Here is an 18,940-nt window from a genome sequence, read left to right on the forward strand (position 1 = left end):
TTTCGTTATTATTTTTGTTTTGTGTTACTTTTTTTTTTCTGTTAATTTAATGTTTATTGCATTATTTCAGCGTCATGAAAGTATCGGCCACGTTTTATGGCCTCTGATGAACTATGATTTATGTGGCTTTCTTATTATGGTGGTTGTCCGTACATTTTAAGGTAAAAAGTAGATTTTTGTAGATCAAGTACATTATATTAACATTTGATCACTTAATAAAATATATGGTTATAAGTTTTAAAATATACAGGCACCAATATGCCATCTTGCAATACCTGAAGCATTGTCACCATATATATATTTTTTTTACAGTGAATTTCCTTTTTTTTTTTTCTGTTTTTAAAGTCTAGAGACAAAGGCTTAGGAATAAGCTATTATGACTTTAATATAGATCCCACCTAGCAACTAGTCAGAACTCCTTAGCAACTGCATAGAAATGCCTTGGCAACCACCAAAGTGACAGCATCATTTGCAAATGCAAGAACTAATCAGTGTTTTTTGGTGTTAAAAACGAAGGCCGTATAAACAAAGATCACAGTGACTTTGCGTTTTTTAAACCCAGATTGTCTAAGATGGTACCGTAGAAATGATCATAATTTAAAGTGAAAGTCCAGCTGCATCATCAACTCACAAGCAAAAACAAGGACAGAAAATTCATTGACGGTTAGAAAAACAGCTTAGACATGCCATTTTGCATTTAATCTTTAGTTTAAGCCCGTGTAACACCACTGGAGCATTGCCCTGTGGATGTCCCGCTGAAAACAGGACTTGACTCACTTGTTTATTAAGTCAAAAACCACAGTGTCACGTTTCTAAGTCTTCCACACAGAGGACGCCATTTCCTTAATACATGTGAATTAAACCACAGACAGAGAGAAAGAGAAGAGGGAGGAAATGTGGCAATCTGATTATTATTCATCCCGTAATCGGAAGGCATCTCCAGCCCTGACGAATTAATGGGAAAACGTGATCGACCAGTTCTGAAGCCACTGCTGTCTTCACGTTGTCTTTGAAATTAGTTTGAAAAGAAAAAAGGATGTGTGAAAAATGGATGGTGGGGAGGGAAGAGAAAAACAAGTTACTTTTAAGTTTAAATGTTGTTAAAGGTGAAGTGTCTTTACCCCACTAGTATCAACAAATAAGATTAAGATAAAGGGAAAGTTCACCCAAAAATGAAAATTCTGTCAGTAATTACTCACCCTCATGTTGTTCCAACCCCGTAAGACTTTCGTTCATCTTCGGAACACAAATTAAGATATTTTTGATGAAATCTGAGAGCTGTCTCACTCCTCCATAGGCTTCTTGGCAATTTCATTCTGCCTGTACAGAAAAGTTAGGAGAAACATCGTTAAAATAGTCCAAGTGACTACAGTGGCTCAATCTTAAGTTTATCAAGCGACGAGAATACTTTTTACTTCAATGGAAAACAAGTGTCTCATTCCAGCCACCGAGCGAACGCACACAGAGTAACGTTAACAACTTTCAACACACACAAACGTATTGTTTTGACCAAGTAAAACAGAGCTGCGTTACCCCACAATTTTAATTCGTCAGATAAAGTGACCTGCAGTAATTCAGCCTTTGTGGCTATTTCATTAGAATAAAATTAAATAATGTGAATTTAAGTGATCAAACACAACTGTAACAGATTTCAAGTTCAGGGACGAAGGAGGCAGACGTTAAACAACTGAATCGTATCAAAAATGCATAAACGCGGGTGACTGCGACATATCAGTAGCCTGGCAAGCCAGACCTACATCAAGATGTTGGGTCTGGCAACTCACCATAGACACGGCTCACTCCGAGGGGCGGGATAAACGGCTGTCGGACAGCGCTTCAACCAACCAGAGCGTTTTCCCAACAGCGGAGCTAGTTGATAGATTCAACTTTTGCCATATCTGGCCGGCAAAACTACGAACACATCTTCCTTTATTTAAGAATGACTTAAGTGCTGCTCTATGCTCTTTTCTAAAGAAAAACCTAACTCCAAGTCCTCCAGAGTCGCGGACAAAGCCGATTCGAAAGATGTTCGCCAGCAGCAGCTCTTCTTTGTTTTCAAGTGGCAGGTAACTGTTGCAACTCTGTCCGTCGTCATTATGTTAAGCCCGCCCCGCCTACTCTATAGACGACGTGATTGGCCTGACCCAATTTAGGTTTTTGCAGCTCGAAAGTCAATGGAGAGTTGCTAGACTGCCCTGGCTGCAAAATACATTTTGCTGCTTCTAGGGTGCGTCTAGATTTCTAGGCTAGCATATCAGCACGATGAAAACCAAAAATGTCTGGAGCTCTCGGCCCTGCCCTGCTTCATAACAGTAACATAAATAAAACTTTAAAGGTCCCATATTGTCAAAACTGAAATTACCTGGCTTTTTTCATGATAACAGAGGTCTAAGGGCTTTAAAGGTTCAAAACTGTCGATCCACAGACAAATGCACACAGCCTGCATAAAGTAGCTGTGCCTTTTCACGAGCTGTTGTGACTTCCGTATAAACGTAATGTCAGAACTACTCAGTCACCGCCTTCAGTCACCACCCCCACCAATGGTGGGTCACTCAGAGGCCAATCAGAAGAGAGGCTCATGAGTATAAAGTAGGCAGGCCAAAATCGACCTGTTCTTGGCAGAGCTCCTGAGGAGCTGTAAAATTATATTGAGATGGTTTTTGGTACTTATACCGCAAATTCTTAAGGACACCAAAACCTAAAATAAAACTTCAGAAAGGTGTACAATATGGGACCTTTAATACATTAGTTCATCCATGAATATGAAGTCCCGTCGAATTGCTTTCCATCAGCTGCAGAGGTGAAGACTACAACTCCCATGATTCCACGCTCATTCATGGTGTCATTAAGCTACGCCTTTGTTATTGAAAAAAAGCGACCTCTGAAACTTATATACACTGACGGCAATTTTTTCCCGTTCATATCTACACATCTAAACGCCACTCTCAGTAGCGTGGCTGGCATCAGGATGTTCGCTAACAGTATATCGCTGCTCACATATTTCAAACTTCTTTTTACGCCAAAGCGAAGAACGGATAAGATCTTCGCCGTGAGTATATCGTGGCCTTTCAGAATGCAGCACAGTTGGACCAGTGCACTGCACTGATGTTTCTGACCTTAGAGAGTATTACTCTAAGGACTATTTAACACATTTTACCATATCCAAATCCATTCCCCAAATTTTCTCCCTTAATCAGTGCAGAAAATGTGAAATATTGTGTGTATTCCCTCTGGGCATGCTCATATATCATTATTAGCTTTCAGTGCCACTTTTGATCAAGTTCTTTTTTTGTGATTTGAGCCGTGTGTATGGCTCCATCACCACTGTGTTCTCTAAAGTGCACAACCCAAATATACCGGTTTCAGACAAGCAGATACGAGCTTAGATTATAAAGCATGATCATCATGGATTGTTTGTGTGCAGTGTTCAAATATGCACCGATTACTCATCTATAAAGGACCTTCCTTGTAACCTTACAAATGCTAATGAGATATTTACCCTCAGCAGTGTTTAACTCATGCTGTTTGATGCTCTTCATTAAGTCATTAATACTGCATGCAGATCTGCTATTTTAATCCTTCCCAGAACTGATTGAATCGAGATTAACGTATAGATAAACAACAACATATGACTCACTTGTGATCTTTCGCTTTGCATATTAGGGTAAATCCCACAATATCTGTTGAAAACATGTCCAGGTCTCATTGTGCTCCAGAAACTACATTTTGCATTAATAAATAATTTTGTGTGTGTTTTTGAAAGATTATTTTTTAAAAACAGTTATGCATATGTGCATATATATTTTCTCATAACTAAAATTAAAAAACAAATTAAAGTGATTTATTTTTGTATTGCCGTAGTGCTTATTTAAAACAAGGATAAAAAAAAAAAAAAAAAGATTTTACCTTAAAAAATACTGTATTATATTAATGAGAATCTAATGACAATCCCTAAAAAAAAATAATTACAAGAAAATAAACAATAAAGTTGCAAAAAAAAAAAAAAAAAAAAAAAAAAAAAATATATATATATATATATATATATATATATATATATATATATATATATATATATATATATAAAAGGGAAAACATCCTGTTTTTTTTTTTTTTTTTTTTCGGGCGAAAATTTTGCTTAATTGTCATGGAAATAACAACGAATACATTTTCTTGAATTCAAATCAGTCTCTTCTTTTGTTTTCTTTGAAGAATATGTTGACTGGACATATTCATCACAGATTTTGTGAGTTTAACTCATAACTGCTGCAGAAACATGTGTGAGTGGAAACATTAGAGGTCAAGGTTAAAAGTTATGAGGAATAGGCCATTTGTATGTAAGTTTATAGAATAGAATAGTCTGAAAACTGTTGCACTCATTACCTTCAAAATACTTCAGTTCCCACGTTCAGCGTCATATCATGAGATTTCTTTTTTTTGTCTTTAAAATTGAAATAGTCTGAATGCTGTTGCACTCATTAACTTCAAAATACTTCAGTTCCCACGTTCAGCGTCATATCATGAGAGATTTCTTTTTTTGTCTTTAAAATTGAAATACAATCACAACCGGAATTGTTCAAGCTGAGAAATATAGGAAGCTCAGAGCTGCTCAGTCTTTGTGAATAATATTCCTGCTGCTCGCTCGCGTCACTGCGGCACATCTCTGAGCTTTTGAAATGAGGATTTCAGGGCAAATGTTGCTTAAGCAGCGTCTGGCTGAACACTGCAGCGGGGGTTAGAGAGCCGGTGGGTGGGAAGGTTAGTTCTTATAGACTCCGTGACTCAGGGAGCGTCGTTTCCTATTTGACATTCCAATTGAGTCCTCCAACAGTGTGTAATCTCTTCAAGAACATGCGTCATTAAGAAGCCTGCCAATTACTTACCTGGGCACAACATGTCTCATTTGTAAATGCAAAAATCATATCGGATTACTGCTTGCTTATGGAGCGCTACCAGGGAGGAAAAAAAGAATAAACGCAAGACATGCTTGCTTGTGAATAAGCCAGTCTACCAAATTTCATGCTTCATCTCAACAATGTGAAGATATATAGATCCTATAGGTATAGGTGTTTCCTGCCATCTTATTGGCTGCGTTCGCACAGTCAGTGACTGAATTCATTAAAGGGTTAGTTCACCTAAAATGGTTTAATTTACTCACTCTCATGCTGTTACAAAACCACATGACTTCATTACTTCTTTGGATCAAAGAATTTGATATTTTAATGATACATTATAGTTAGACAAGTAGTTTTTTTTTTTATATATATATATTGATTTTACACTATTTCTTCAACAGGTGTGATTCTCATGTTGTCTTTTACTTAAAACAGCAAACAGAAGTTGAACCACTAATGTCTCTCAATAACAGAGAAGTCAGTCCAATTCTCTAACCATATATTGTCAAATTATGATAGCAATTATGATCATGATTTATTTACAACAAAATAAGCCAATTCCCTTAACAAAATTTAATAGCATAGCAATATAACAATATAATATGTAACATTAAAATTTACAGTGGCTTCATAAATGAATTAAAAAGAGTGAAACACACACACACACACACACACACACAAAAAAAAAGTGTCGTGGAAGTGTCACTACAGTCCAGTGATGAAATATGTCCTACAAATGGGAAGCTCCAGGTGCCACTTCACTTCAGAGAGAGAGAGAGAGAGAGATTGACTGATTGATTGATTGATTGATTGATTGATTGATTGATTGATTTATGGGACTTTTTTAGGTAGAGTTGATACACTTGTACACATTGTACATGAACTTAAGATAAACTGAGATGTGAATATGGACATTTTATAAAGCGTTCATAGGAATATTTCAGAAACAATTGTACGTTCACATTTATGATCATTCTACGTCTTTTCAAATGAGGCCTGATGTTTAAACTTTCCAACACAGTGTATGCCATTTCTCACACATATTGGGATTTAAAAAAATAAGTTTTACTGGTGTAATATGGTGATTTTTTTCATTGTCATTTTATTTTTTATACAACTGCCATTCAAATTCAAAACTGGAAACAATGTGTATTTGTTTTAAGAAATTATACTAATTTTAGACAGTCTTTTTTAAAAAAACTAAAATATTGCAAAATCATTTTTTACCTCCTTCTCTTTGATTCCATAAATAAATATAGGAAAATTCTTAAAACATTTACTTTTATTTCTAAGGTCAGTGAATTAAGTTTTATGATACATGGACATGGTTCAAGTTTCACTGAATATCTTATGATGTTTTTCTTAGGTAAATCTATTTAAGAATGCTTTGATGTTTTTACTGAGAATCAAGACAAAGATACTGATTACACAACATATTTTTCCTGAGTCCCCTGCAGTTTCTCATAATTGATTCCACGAGACAGAGCAGTTTCAAAGCAACTTATTTGCTTGTCCACCAAATCAATCTCCAAAAAAAGGTTCACGATATCTGTAATATCTGTAATATTTCCAGGCGCAGTATCAGATGGCTGGAAGTGTGACAGAAAAGCTCTTCCTCTCTGCAGGGATCATGGCCCACGGGGACGCTGCTCTAGATTTTAATTAAAGGTTGGCAGGGCTTTAAACCTCAAGGAGTATTGGAAGGATCAGAGAGAATAGCAATGATTGGTTATTCTTTTGAAAACAGAGAATATATTGTACCGGGTTTTGAGGGGAAATCTTTGAAAGCCAGCAGTCAGGTTTTGGAGGCACAAAATAAGATTCCCACGAGTCTCTGATGTTATCAAGCATTGATGGGTAACTCATTGATAAGGCATATTCACGTTACGTTTGCTGAGTAAATGAAGTCCTCTAATTCTATTTGCCCAGTGTAATAGATTGAATATCTTTTATAGAGATCTCATTGAGCATTCTGCTCAGACCGTGAGATCAGGCTTTGAGGAAATCCACCCGTAAACTCTGAGCACCGCTGAGTATATTGCCCTGTGATGTTCTTATCAGTACACTAGAGTTTTCTTCAAGCTTTTCAAAACTTTGAGTAACTCAATAGCTGGCAAAAACAAAGCATTATGGCCCTGGAAAAAGGAGGTTTCATTTTTGGGTCTATTACATAAAGCTTAAGTGGTTTCAGAGTGGTTTTTAATGGTTACATGCATTCATTTCAAGATGAGAGTCAAAGAAAAGTGCAACAGCTGCTTTTTAAAACAAACCCTTCTGCACTATTGCACTCATATCTAACCTTCATGTTTCGGTTAAATCTGAGTCTTAGGGTGTGTTCACACTTGTTTGTTTGGACCCCCCCCCATTTAAAACTGTTTAAAACTATAGAAACAGACACACAGATTCTCATAGACTTGCATTAGACAAGAGAAAAAGCTCTGTAACAAATGGCAACAATTGCTAATAGGGCTGCAAGATTTTGCAATATGGCTTAGTGCAGTTTAACAGGGCTATTACATTAGTATTTTTTATTTATTTAGTAATTATATATATATATATATTTATTATTATATTATTTTTCTTAACTTTATTTTACAGTTAAATATTGCAATAATATTTTTCTTATTTTGCTTTTATTTAGTAATATTATTTAGTAATACTTATAATATTATTATTATTTATTATTAATTGTTTTTCTTAACTTTATTTTAGTTAAATATTACAATAGTATTTTTTCTTATTTTGTTTTTATTTAGTAATAATTTATTTATTCAGTAATGTAGTATATGTATTTTTATTTATTATTATATTCTTTTTCTTAACTTTATTTTACAGTTGAATATTACAGTAGTAATTTTTCTTTTGTTTTTATTTAGTAATAATTATAATATTTATTATTTATTATTATAATATTGTTTTTCTTAACTTTAATTTAGTTAAATATTAATGTTCTTTTCTTGTTTTTAATTTAATATTTATATATTTATTTAGTAGTAATAATAATAATAATAATAATAATTATTAATATTATGATATAGCCATATTGAAATATAATCACAACATTTTGGACAAATTGTGCAGCACTATAAACAAGCACAGCAAACCTGGATTTGATTTTAATTGCATTTTAAATCGCAACCGTAATTCTTATCATAAAAATTGCAAATATATGTTCACCCAAATTGTGTGGGATTAATAAGTAATGTTTATTAAGGTGGGCAACTGAAATTTGAATTCCTTTGTTTGAATTTTTAAATGAGTATTCTCATTATTTTTTTATGAAATGTTACTTTGCGCCAAGTCTGGCATACAGTATTAGTGCTCTACTGAGCTTGTAATGACATGCAGATGCTTATGCCAAACTTCCTGTATCCCGGCCGGCCACTGCATCTCATCTTCGAGCATCTCTTCAAACACTGAAATCAACCAAATGACTCTGGGGGGGTCCAGGCTTCAACCGTGAGTGTTAGCCTTTGAATAAACAATTACCGAAGTGCGGCCTCCGCGGTCTTTCCGGACGATGATGGCGCGATAATGATGCCCCGAGCTTTTGTGCCATTTTCTTAGTTCAACAGCATCGCAACCTCTCTGGCAATCCCTGTTTCCATGCCAACCACATCCTCCGTTTGCTTGCCTGCAACTCCACAGAACAATAAACACAAAAAAGGCTGATTATGGATTTCATAGTCATCACACCTGTATTGATTCTGTTTGTCCTTTGATGTGATGGAAGATGATAATGTATGGCGTATTGGACAGGCTGTCCTCAGTCTGCCTCTAGTGAGTCCTATTGAAGATTTGATACAGGATCCTGACAGCTGCTGTAGTGACCGGCGCATTGATCGACTCATTAGCAGGAGGTAATACATTTGCTTTCCTTTGTGAAGCCCTTTTTCTTTATCTCTCCACTCTCTCAATTTTCCTTGTTCACACACACACACACACACACACCCAGACCTGGAGAATATGATCATATCAGACCTGCCTATTGTGTCAGGGCCTCTGGTTAGTATTGAGCGGAAGCATTACACGGTTGAGAGAAGTCGGCATAGTACGAAAAAAAAAATAAAACCTTCGGCTTTCCTTCAGCCTTATTGCAGTTATTGCGTTTGACAGGACATTGACCACATAACTCAATCTTGTCAACGCTCAAATTGAAGGCCCTGAAGGAATATGTGTTGCTATTGACCTGTGTTGTCCATGGCTTCTGACTTATGAAATGGTACAAGTCCAACCTGAAGGCATGGACTGCATGCTCCAAAAGTTTATTTCTTTTTCTCAACTGCCGCTCGATTCAATTGGTAGACGGATGCAGACCTTTAGAATATTCGATCTTAAGTCTATAATCATTACTGATGTGCAAATTTGATCTCTCATTATGTGCGTGTCAGAAAAGGCCCATTCGTCTTAGATCGCCTCCATATAGGCGAAGTGTGTGTTACGCTGGGCAAGGTTTAGCCTTCCGCTGGCCACGGACTGTTAAAAAAAAGTTGAGCCTTAAATTTTGAAGGACAATCATATTGGATATTTTAGTCATTTCAACATAAGTTAGTAGCCTGGGTTTCCCCATTATGCCTTGCGCGCAGCACGATTTTATTCACGCTGTTAGGCAGCCTGGACACCATGGACCAGATTTTCGCCTCAGTGAGGGGACCAATCACAGAACGGGAAGGAAGCAGCAAGACGATGACGACGTCTATGCGACACACCGAAGCAGTTTGTTTATATCTATGGATCCAACATGGCAGCAGACGCGAAGTTACCTTTCGATGCAGCCTTAGATAGTGTTCTAAGTAGTTTAGAATGCAAGTTTATTTCGTCTTTTTCCTCGTCGAATTTCTGTCGCTCTACATACGTCATCTGGTATAATTGAAACGATTGGCTATGAGCTACGTACAGCGCATTTGATAGACATTCGTAGCGCCCAATAAACGGCTCTGGGCATTCGTAAACCACGCCTGAAATACGAGAAAATGAACATGTGGTTCCCAGACCACGTCTCAATGAGACTAGGTCTGACGTTAGCCAGGCTAATAAGTTACATTAAACTGACTTAAAATATGAGTTGAATCTTGTGTAAAATTTTTAAAATTGCTTAACTTATTCTGATGAGTTAAAATAATGTAAAAACATGTTGTCATAACTTATTGATCATATCATCTTTACAGTGTAGCGTGGGATTTTCTAACTCAGACCACTGCCTGCTGCTGCTTCTGATTGCTTTTAGAGAGAAAAGCTGCCCATAACTGCTGATCTAGGATCAGTTTTCTCCATAATAATAGCCTATTGGAGAAACAGATTTGACAAACGATCCAGTGCGTATCTGTGTTTGCGCTCTAAAAAGCGTCAAAGGTTTCTATGTACAATATCTTTTGCAACGTTAAGCAATGTAACCAATCACAAACATATAGATTTTTTTTTGATGCAGTAGTCGTCACAACCTCACAAAGATAACAATTAAGATGACTGCACAATGCGTATACATAACGTCTACACTTTGTTCGTTATATTGAGAGGATAAGCTAGCGTGCAGAATTCAGAATCCACTCACCGCTCAAAGCTCTGGAGTTTTTTTTTTCCAGTTCTATCTAGAAAAACTACATGAGGATGAGTAATGACATAATTTTCATTTTTGGGTGAACTATCCCTTTAAAAATGCATTACATTTCCTGTTTTTCTTGCTGTTTAGTGGGATTTTCATGTTTGCTTTTTATTTTTTATTTCAGCTAACAAAAAGCTTTTCATTAAGCACTGTTTGGAAGTATGAATCACCAGCATGTTTCGTTGTATTAAAATAGCTGCTTAAAAGTCTGCCTAATTTTGAGGAGACAAAATAACAAAAAACAGGCTCATTAGAAAAAATGTACTGTAGTTTCCAACAGAAATGAACACTAGAGGCAGTAAAACATCAAGCACTTTTAATCGTTTTCACACAAAATTATGATTACGGGGGCAGATTGTGAATTAGTAAAGACTTGTTTTCACGCGGCTCCTTGCACAATTATGTTATGACCTCAAAACTCTTTTTACCATAGTGCATGATTTGTAAACGAATATATTTTGGAGTTTGGCTTAAAGGTGCTCTAAGCGATGTCACGCGTTTTTTAGGCTGAAACATTTTTTGTCACATACAGCAAACATCTCCTCACTATCCGCTAGCTGCCTGTCCCCTGAACACACTGTAAAAAAACACGGTCTCTGTAGACAGCCCAGGCTCCACAAACGGCAACAACAACAAACTGGGCCAACCTGGACCACGAAACATAACAAACAGTGTTCCAGCCAATAACCGACAAGAATGATTTGGGGGTGGGGGTTAGTGTGCATGCACATGAAGGGGGGTGTGGGGAGTGGAGGAGAGAGAAGCATGAAGAGGGGAGTTAGCTAGAGGAGAGATGTCCTAGACAACGACTAACGTTATAATTATATTCTCTTGAATTTTAATATGGCTGACACACGACCAAAGACACAACGTTCCGATGAACAAATAACATAGAAGAGGGAAAAGGAACGTGCGAAGTCCCGAATTTACATTGGAAAAGTTTCCTTTTCTGTTTCAGGAAGCATGGAAGGGAGGGGGAGGGGATGGGATGAGTAGGAGGGAGGGTCGAGCTAGCCTCCATTTTGTTTGACAATACTTGATGTCACCCAACACCGCTTAGAGCACCTTTAACCAGCTCTATTTGTTCGCTTTTACTGGCATACTAAGCTCAAGAGCTCAGCTGGTACAGAATTGCACTTGTGATGCAGAGAGTTCGGGTATGAATCCCGTGAAAGACGAGTCACAACAAATGAGCTCAAAAACAAGCTAAAATGGCATTGTTACGATTGAGTTTTCATGTCACATTTGCTTTTGTTAACACTATCAGGTAGGTTTAGGTTTTAGTGTAGGGTGTACGTTGTTTTAAAATGGAGCATTGAGCTTTTAGCGCCAGTCACGGGACAACTCAGAACTGCGGTGATTCATACATGTGTCTAGTTGTGTCAGGGCCTCTGGTTAGTATTGAGCGGAAGCATTACACGGTTGAGAGGAGGCGGCATAGTACGAAAAATAAAATAAAACCTTTGGTTTTATTTAACCGAAATAAAACTTAAATAAAAATAAAACTTATTCATACAAACTCCAACGTAATAAAACGTTGCCATATTCATATCGCATATTCCATATTCACATGCATCTGTTCCCGAAAAAACTAAACACGCGTTTAGCGCCACTCACTGGACATTTTACTTTGAAACTGTCGCAAAATGTGCACGACACAATGTATTTAGCAAAAATGTAGCCACAGGTAGGTTTTTCCAGTGAGCTACATTTGGGTGAGTAAATGATGACAAAATTTTCATTTTCGGGTGAACTATTCCTTTCACGCTTTTAACTTTGCAATAATTGAATTGCTTAGAGGAATTACCTCAAACATTGTTCACTAAAGGGATGTTAGAGTTTTTCAATCCAGGCTTCATATGCTGCTTCCACATGCTGTCAGAACACCTGGTAGCCGCAGCTGCTAGACTAAATAGATGTGTCGCAGTAACCCCTCAGAGAGAGAGAGCTGCTTCACAGAACACCGTGTCCCTGCTGAACATCTTCCTTTCCGAGCTTTTGAGACAAACTCTTGAGAATGAAATTAGCCTTCGGGGACAAAGGCTCTCCCAGATTAGTATTTTCAAGTTCTTTAACAATGTCTACCACAACGGATCAGAGTAACCCATTCAATAAGAGGTTCTTTCTTCACAGCTTTTTTCAGAGATGAAGTACTGCCTAAATGGGTCAGGAACAGAAGTTCAGTCAATTGTAGGACCACAAAGTGTGGGATGCAGTGATGTAAAGCACGCCGCCACTGGACTCCAGAGCAGTGGAGACGTGTTCTCTGGAGTGATGAATCACACTTCTCTGTCTGGCAATCCGATGGGCGAGTCTGGGTTTGGCGGTTTCCAGGAGAACGGTACTTGTCTGAATGCATTGTGCCAAGTGTAAAGTTTGGTGGAGGGGGGATTATGGTGTAGGGTTGTTTTTCAGGGGTTGGGCTTGGCGCCTTAGTTCCAGTTAAAGGAACTCTTAATGCTTCAGCATACCAAGACATTTTGGACAATTTCATGCTCCCAACTTTGTGGGAACAGTTTGGGGATGGCCCCTGTCTGACTGCGTACCAGTGCACAAAGCAAGGTCCATAAAGACATGGATGAGCGAGTTTGGTGTGGAGGAACTTGACTGGCCTGCACAGAGTCCTGATCTTAACCCGACTGAACCTTTGGGATGAATTAGAGCGGAGACTGCGAGCCAGGCCTTCTCGTCCAACATCAGTGCCTGACCTCACAAATGCACTTCTAAGAATTGTCAAATTCCCATAAACACACTCCTAAACCTTGTTGAAAGCCTTCCCAGAAGAGTCGAAGCTGTTATAGCAGCAAAGGGTGGACCAACTCCATATTAAACCCTACGGATTAAGAATGGGATGTCATTAAAGTTCATGTGCATGTAAAGGCAGACGTCCCAAAAGTTTTGGCAATATAGTGTTATGTATGTTAATGACATTAATTAGGCGGTGTTTACAAAGCGGAGATGGGAAACCATTCAGATGCGCACAATTTCAAGATCATTTGCCATTTATAAATTTCACTTGGAAGAGAGGCATACACCCGTTTTTTGTGCATACGTTCATTCTCTGAATCACATGTACGCACATTTGAGAAATGATCGTAATATCAAATGCTGGGCGGTTTCTACACAACATTTTAGAAATGAGGCCCCAGACCTTATAGGAAACCAAAGCCTAATTTCACAGGACAAGTAATATTGATGTTATATTTGAGTTTGCACTGAGGATATGCTGTCCTGGTGAGACTTTAAAGCTTAAAGATGAGCAGCACAGCAGGAGACTTCCTTAAAGCCAATAGGGGCATAGTAATTCAAAACTTTCAACAGCTTTTTTCTTCTTCTTTTTTTTTTTTGCAAAAGAAACAAGAACAAAACAACCTGTCTTGAAATTTTTGCACCATCAAAAAGAAAGCTTTGAGGGTAATACCACATTTAAATGCTCTCAACACTTTAGTTTGCTTTGCTACAATGTTTAGAGGGTTTTCATGGTGCACATCACTTGTTGAGACTCAGATCTCGAATCTTGCACTGTCGTCACTGCTCCTTTCATCCTCCCTGAGCTTCTCCATGAGACTCAAGCCAGCGTGGCGCTCGCTCCGTTCCCACGGCTCTCGACCTCGCCCTGCTTGCCACACTTATTTTATACATCAGGATTTTTATGGCTCATGTATGATGTACAATAGGAAAATGTGGAGCTTATACTCAAAGAAGGAAAAACACCTTGAATTAAATTCGAAGACACAACTGAGCAAAAATATGCAATTCGCTGATATTCATATGGCCAAAGGAATGACATTCTGAAAGCTTGTTATGTAAATCAACGAGTATAACAGACTACTCACAGAAAAAGCATATAAATAGCCTATCAGCTGTCAGGCTATATCTCTTAAAAACTTGTCTTAGAAAGAATACATTTAAATGCTTAGTTTAATGATCAAAGCTCTGTAGTATTTATTTCGGGGGGCATACAAAACATAATGCAATGCAATACTATGATGATTGAGAGAGGAACAAATGAATGTTCCTCAAAAGTGCACGTTAACACAATTTTTCTAAAAATGATGTATAAATAATCAAGTTAACCTATAAGTGTCTTCAGTCCAGCAAGTGTTCATCTTAAAATATTACTAACAATATAAGTTATTCTCATGCTTACTTAAAAAAAAAAAAAAAAAAACAGTAAAGATTTCACAGCAGTCAGACACGTGAACCAGAAGGACCCGAAGGGGGACGTTTATACAATTACACTAAAAGGTCTTTTACTTGCTAAAAGAGTATAAACTATCAATCAGACGCCAGAAGGAATGTGGTTTTTCAGCAAAGCTTGAGTTATGTTGATCATTTACAGGTCTTAGAAATTTGCATATCAAATATGATAGGCTTTTAGGGTTAATGACATCATAGTGCCTTCTTTCATTCAGTCGCTCAAGAAATTGATTTCTAGGACCAATCTCCCCTGTTAAAGTGGCATTATTCGCTTTGGGTTGGCCATATGAAAAGCCGTCCCCACCAAACAAATGAATGGGAATGGTTGATTTTGCGGACTCAGCTCTCGGAAGTGAATTGGTCTGTGCGGGTTGTCCTGTGAGAGTATGTGAGCAGAATCTCGAGGAAGAGGCATTCTGGGAATGTAATTTTCTCCACCAGATGGTCCAGTTTGTTGTGAGAGGAACCTCTGTGTTGTTTACTCCCATTAGTCTTTCTGGCGTCACGTCTTGGAATACCATCATTTTTTTATTCAATTGCATGCAGTGGGTTCAAATCTGGACGTATAGGCCATGATGTCTAAGATTCTAGTCCAGTTCCGAGTTCTGTAATTTGAGATTTTTTAAGTAATGATATTTTTGGGAAAGAAGGTCTAATTGTTTTTTTTTCAGGTTAAATACAAGTGCAGTCCTGTTGACTGCATCTTGACTGTTGTTGTTTACCACAAACTCATTCATCAGCTGTAAAAACATGGCAAATTTTACGCACTTTACACTCAGGGTTAAAAATTAAAACCATTACTTGAAATAAAAATACAATAAACATTAGCAGAAATAAGATAATAATAATAATAATAAATAAAAATTCAGTTAGTTACCAAGGCAGCATTTTTATTTTGATGTACTAAAGGCACTAAAAATAAAAATTAAATAAAAATGAATAAAGGATATATGGCATTAAAAAAAAAAGACAAACACACAACAAAAATACTGAAGCTTTTACTAAAATAAAAATGAAAACGGAAAATATAAAAATAAAAACTAATTCAAATCTCAATTATACTAAAATAACACTGCTTACAATGGAAGTCTATGCGGTGAACAATTTGAGCTTCGCATGTCTGCGGGGAAACCCAAAAGGTTTACCAAAAATAAATTATTCTTATCATTAGAAATAATTATTTACAAAAGAAATATCCTGTCCCATAGACTTCAGTGTCTGGATTATACAGTGATTTTCAGGGCTTGCATATACAGTACTTTTTGAATGGATTTTCTGTCATTTTGCAGGTTTTTCTCAATTCATACAATCTTTTGACACCACTTAACTTGCTAAAATACTGAGCAATCTAAATAGACCCTATTTATTTTCTCACTGCTGTTCTTGCTCTTACTGTGCACAATTCATTAGTGCACGTTATTTAAAAAAAATGTCTTTGTCGTTTGTCAGAAGTCGTTTAACTTTCTGTGCTTTTGAAATAGCTGTTGCTTTTTCATGACATCCCAACTCACTATTTTCTATTATATGTAACAAACACTACAGAAATATATAAGATTACAAAATTTTAATTTCAGAAAAAAATGACAGCATTGTTTCCTTGACTTCTGTTTGCGGTCGTCTATTTAATATGCTTTAGCTTTTCTTCTTTCATTTGAGGTTGCTAAAATGTTTTTTGAAAACAATAATAAAATGTTCTGGTTTCATTTTATTTTGATGGTCCCGTTAACACATTCGGTTGACTATAAGTAATGTGGCACCTACATGTCTACTAACTCTCATTAGAGTGTTAGTAGAGTATGACTGCACTGTAAAATGTAATTAGTTGACCTTACTTAAAAAAAGTATGCAAACTCGTTGCCTCAAAAAAATTAAGCAAAGTAAGCTTAAGATTAGTGAGTTAGAAAAGCTTGTTTATTTTAAGTGTGCAGTACTAAATCAAGTAGTACCACTAGCACGTTTTTTTTATGTTCATGTAACTTAATAGTCATGATTAGTGTTAACTTAGTTTTTTCATTTTGTGTGGATTGCTTGATATAAATTTAACCCCACTTAGAATTACTAAATTCCTACAACTTAACACTTTTAGTTCTGCTCACTCATTTTTCAAGTTCACTTAAATTAAAGAAACCAATTTCTGAGTTAGGTTTACTTTATTAATTATAGCACTGTTCTTGTACAGCATAATATTTAGAATTTCTTAAAAGTTTCCATTATAAAAAAAATATATATATTTTTTTTTGTTTAATTTAGTTTTTAGACACATTGACATCAAGAATCAGCCTGTGAATCTCAACAATGGTGACAATTATAAAGCATGTTGCAGTGCATTCTGGGTGCAACCAATCAAAACTCATTCATGGCTCCCATCATGCATTGCTGCATGAATAAATAATGAGCTTATGATCAGGGGGTGATCTGTTTGTCACCATTGTTGAGATTCATACGCTAATTCTTGATGTCTGTGTGTGCCTACATTAAAAAAAAAAAAAAATTGACGTTTTTTTATTATTTATTTGATTATTTGGATTTCATTGAAATGGCTAAAAATATTATCCTGTACCAGGACAGTGCTGTTATAATTAATAAAGTAAATCTAACTCAGAAATTAACTCTGAACTATATGAGTTCAGTGAATCAGGTCAAATGATTGTGAAATAACGATTATGTTAAAACACAATCATCACCATCAGATCACCTTTTCTGTTTGTTCATCTGGCTGTTATAACTCAGGTACAGCAGCCAAACAAAAGGTTAAATTAATGATATAAGGGTCAAGAGCCCAACTAAAACAAACACTAATCGCCACAATGGTGGCTTAAAATTACGGTTTTCACCTTCAGCCAATAGTGGCTATTGAAGGGCGAGTCTTGGCGTGGCCATATATTGCCGTCTAGCGTAGAGAGGACTGATCTGCGCATGCCCACAGGTCATAAACTTACTTTTTCTAATTGAATCCAGCTCAAGTAGACTGAGCTGGTACGATTTTTCAACCTCAAAGTACAAGTAACTTACTAAAAGTGAGTGTTAATAGCAGGTTGAAAAAAAATGATTAAGGTCAATTTACTATTTTTAATTAAATACAATGTTTGCATTTACAGTGTGGTAGGGTTAAGGATAGAATAAATTGACATGTAGTTGCAACACTTATAGTCAGTTGAATGTCTGTTAAAGGACCATCACAATAAAGAGTTATTAGATATTAAGCAGACAGTCTACTAAAACTCTACTGAAAGTTAGCTGACATGTATATGCAAAGGTACGGCTAGTAGAATTCCTAAAGTGGACCATCAAAATAAAGGGTTACCAATGTTCCTTATTTAATATTTTAAATTGGTATTTTTTAACACTTCCCTATAAGCCTCCCAAACTGATGGACAAGGAACAGGAATAGAAATGTGCATATACTGTACATTAATATTCAGGGCCCGACACTAGAACTTTATACACTTTATACATATAAATTAGGGCGCAAGAAATGATCTGAGAACTCATTGGACAAAAAGTGGCAAGTCTGAAACAGAACATTTTGTGCTGTGAAAGGACCAGTTGAGCCCAATATGGAACGACAGCATGTCTGTGTCGCTTGAAGCCCATGAGGGTAATGTTGTGGAAAATGTCCTCTCTTTTATCGAGCATTGCAAACATTTGGGGGATTGAAAAAAAACCCCCACCCGTACACTTTTTTTTTCTTCATGTTTGTCAGCGAAATCCTGAACACCTCCTTCCATCAATACCTGCCAGTATAGCAGAGAGTTGCTGGAGTTGAGCTCTACCTGCGGGCAGCTGGCGGAATAATTACAACATGTCCTCTCCTCTTCATTTCTCCCTCCACTTCCTGTGTGAGCCAGGGATTTGCAAACTGCTAGCAGAAGCAGCTGTGGAGCGCAGACGCTGACAACATGGCAGTCTGATAGAGGTGGAATCATTTTACTTGGTTAACTGGAGGCTTGAAGTTGTCAAGGGTCTCATTAGTGGACGGCTATGGCTTCTTGGCCAAGCGCATTTTCTGCACGCTGCACTTCTGAGCAGGTGCCGTTGAAGATGCGGCTGGTTTTGCTCTGATTTTTACTGGATTCTGAATTTCAGTTTACTAGGAGTACATGCGAGGATTAGACTAGATTACATGAGTTAGTTAAATAGCAGTGTGACAGAAAAACACATAAATAATTTCTTTGTAATTATTTGTGAAATTTCTGAGTGAAAATTGTTTCAAAGTAAATCAAATTGTTCGCCGCATAAGCTTCCA

Source organism: Scardinius erythrophthalmus (genome assembly GCF_964197995.2).
Source record: "Scardinius erythrophthalmus genome assembly, chromosome: 5".
In the NCBI taxonomy this organism is placed as follows: Eukaryota; Metazoa; Chordata; class Actinopteri; order Cypriniformes; family Leuciscidae; genus Scardinius; species Scardinius erythrophthalmus.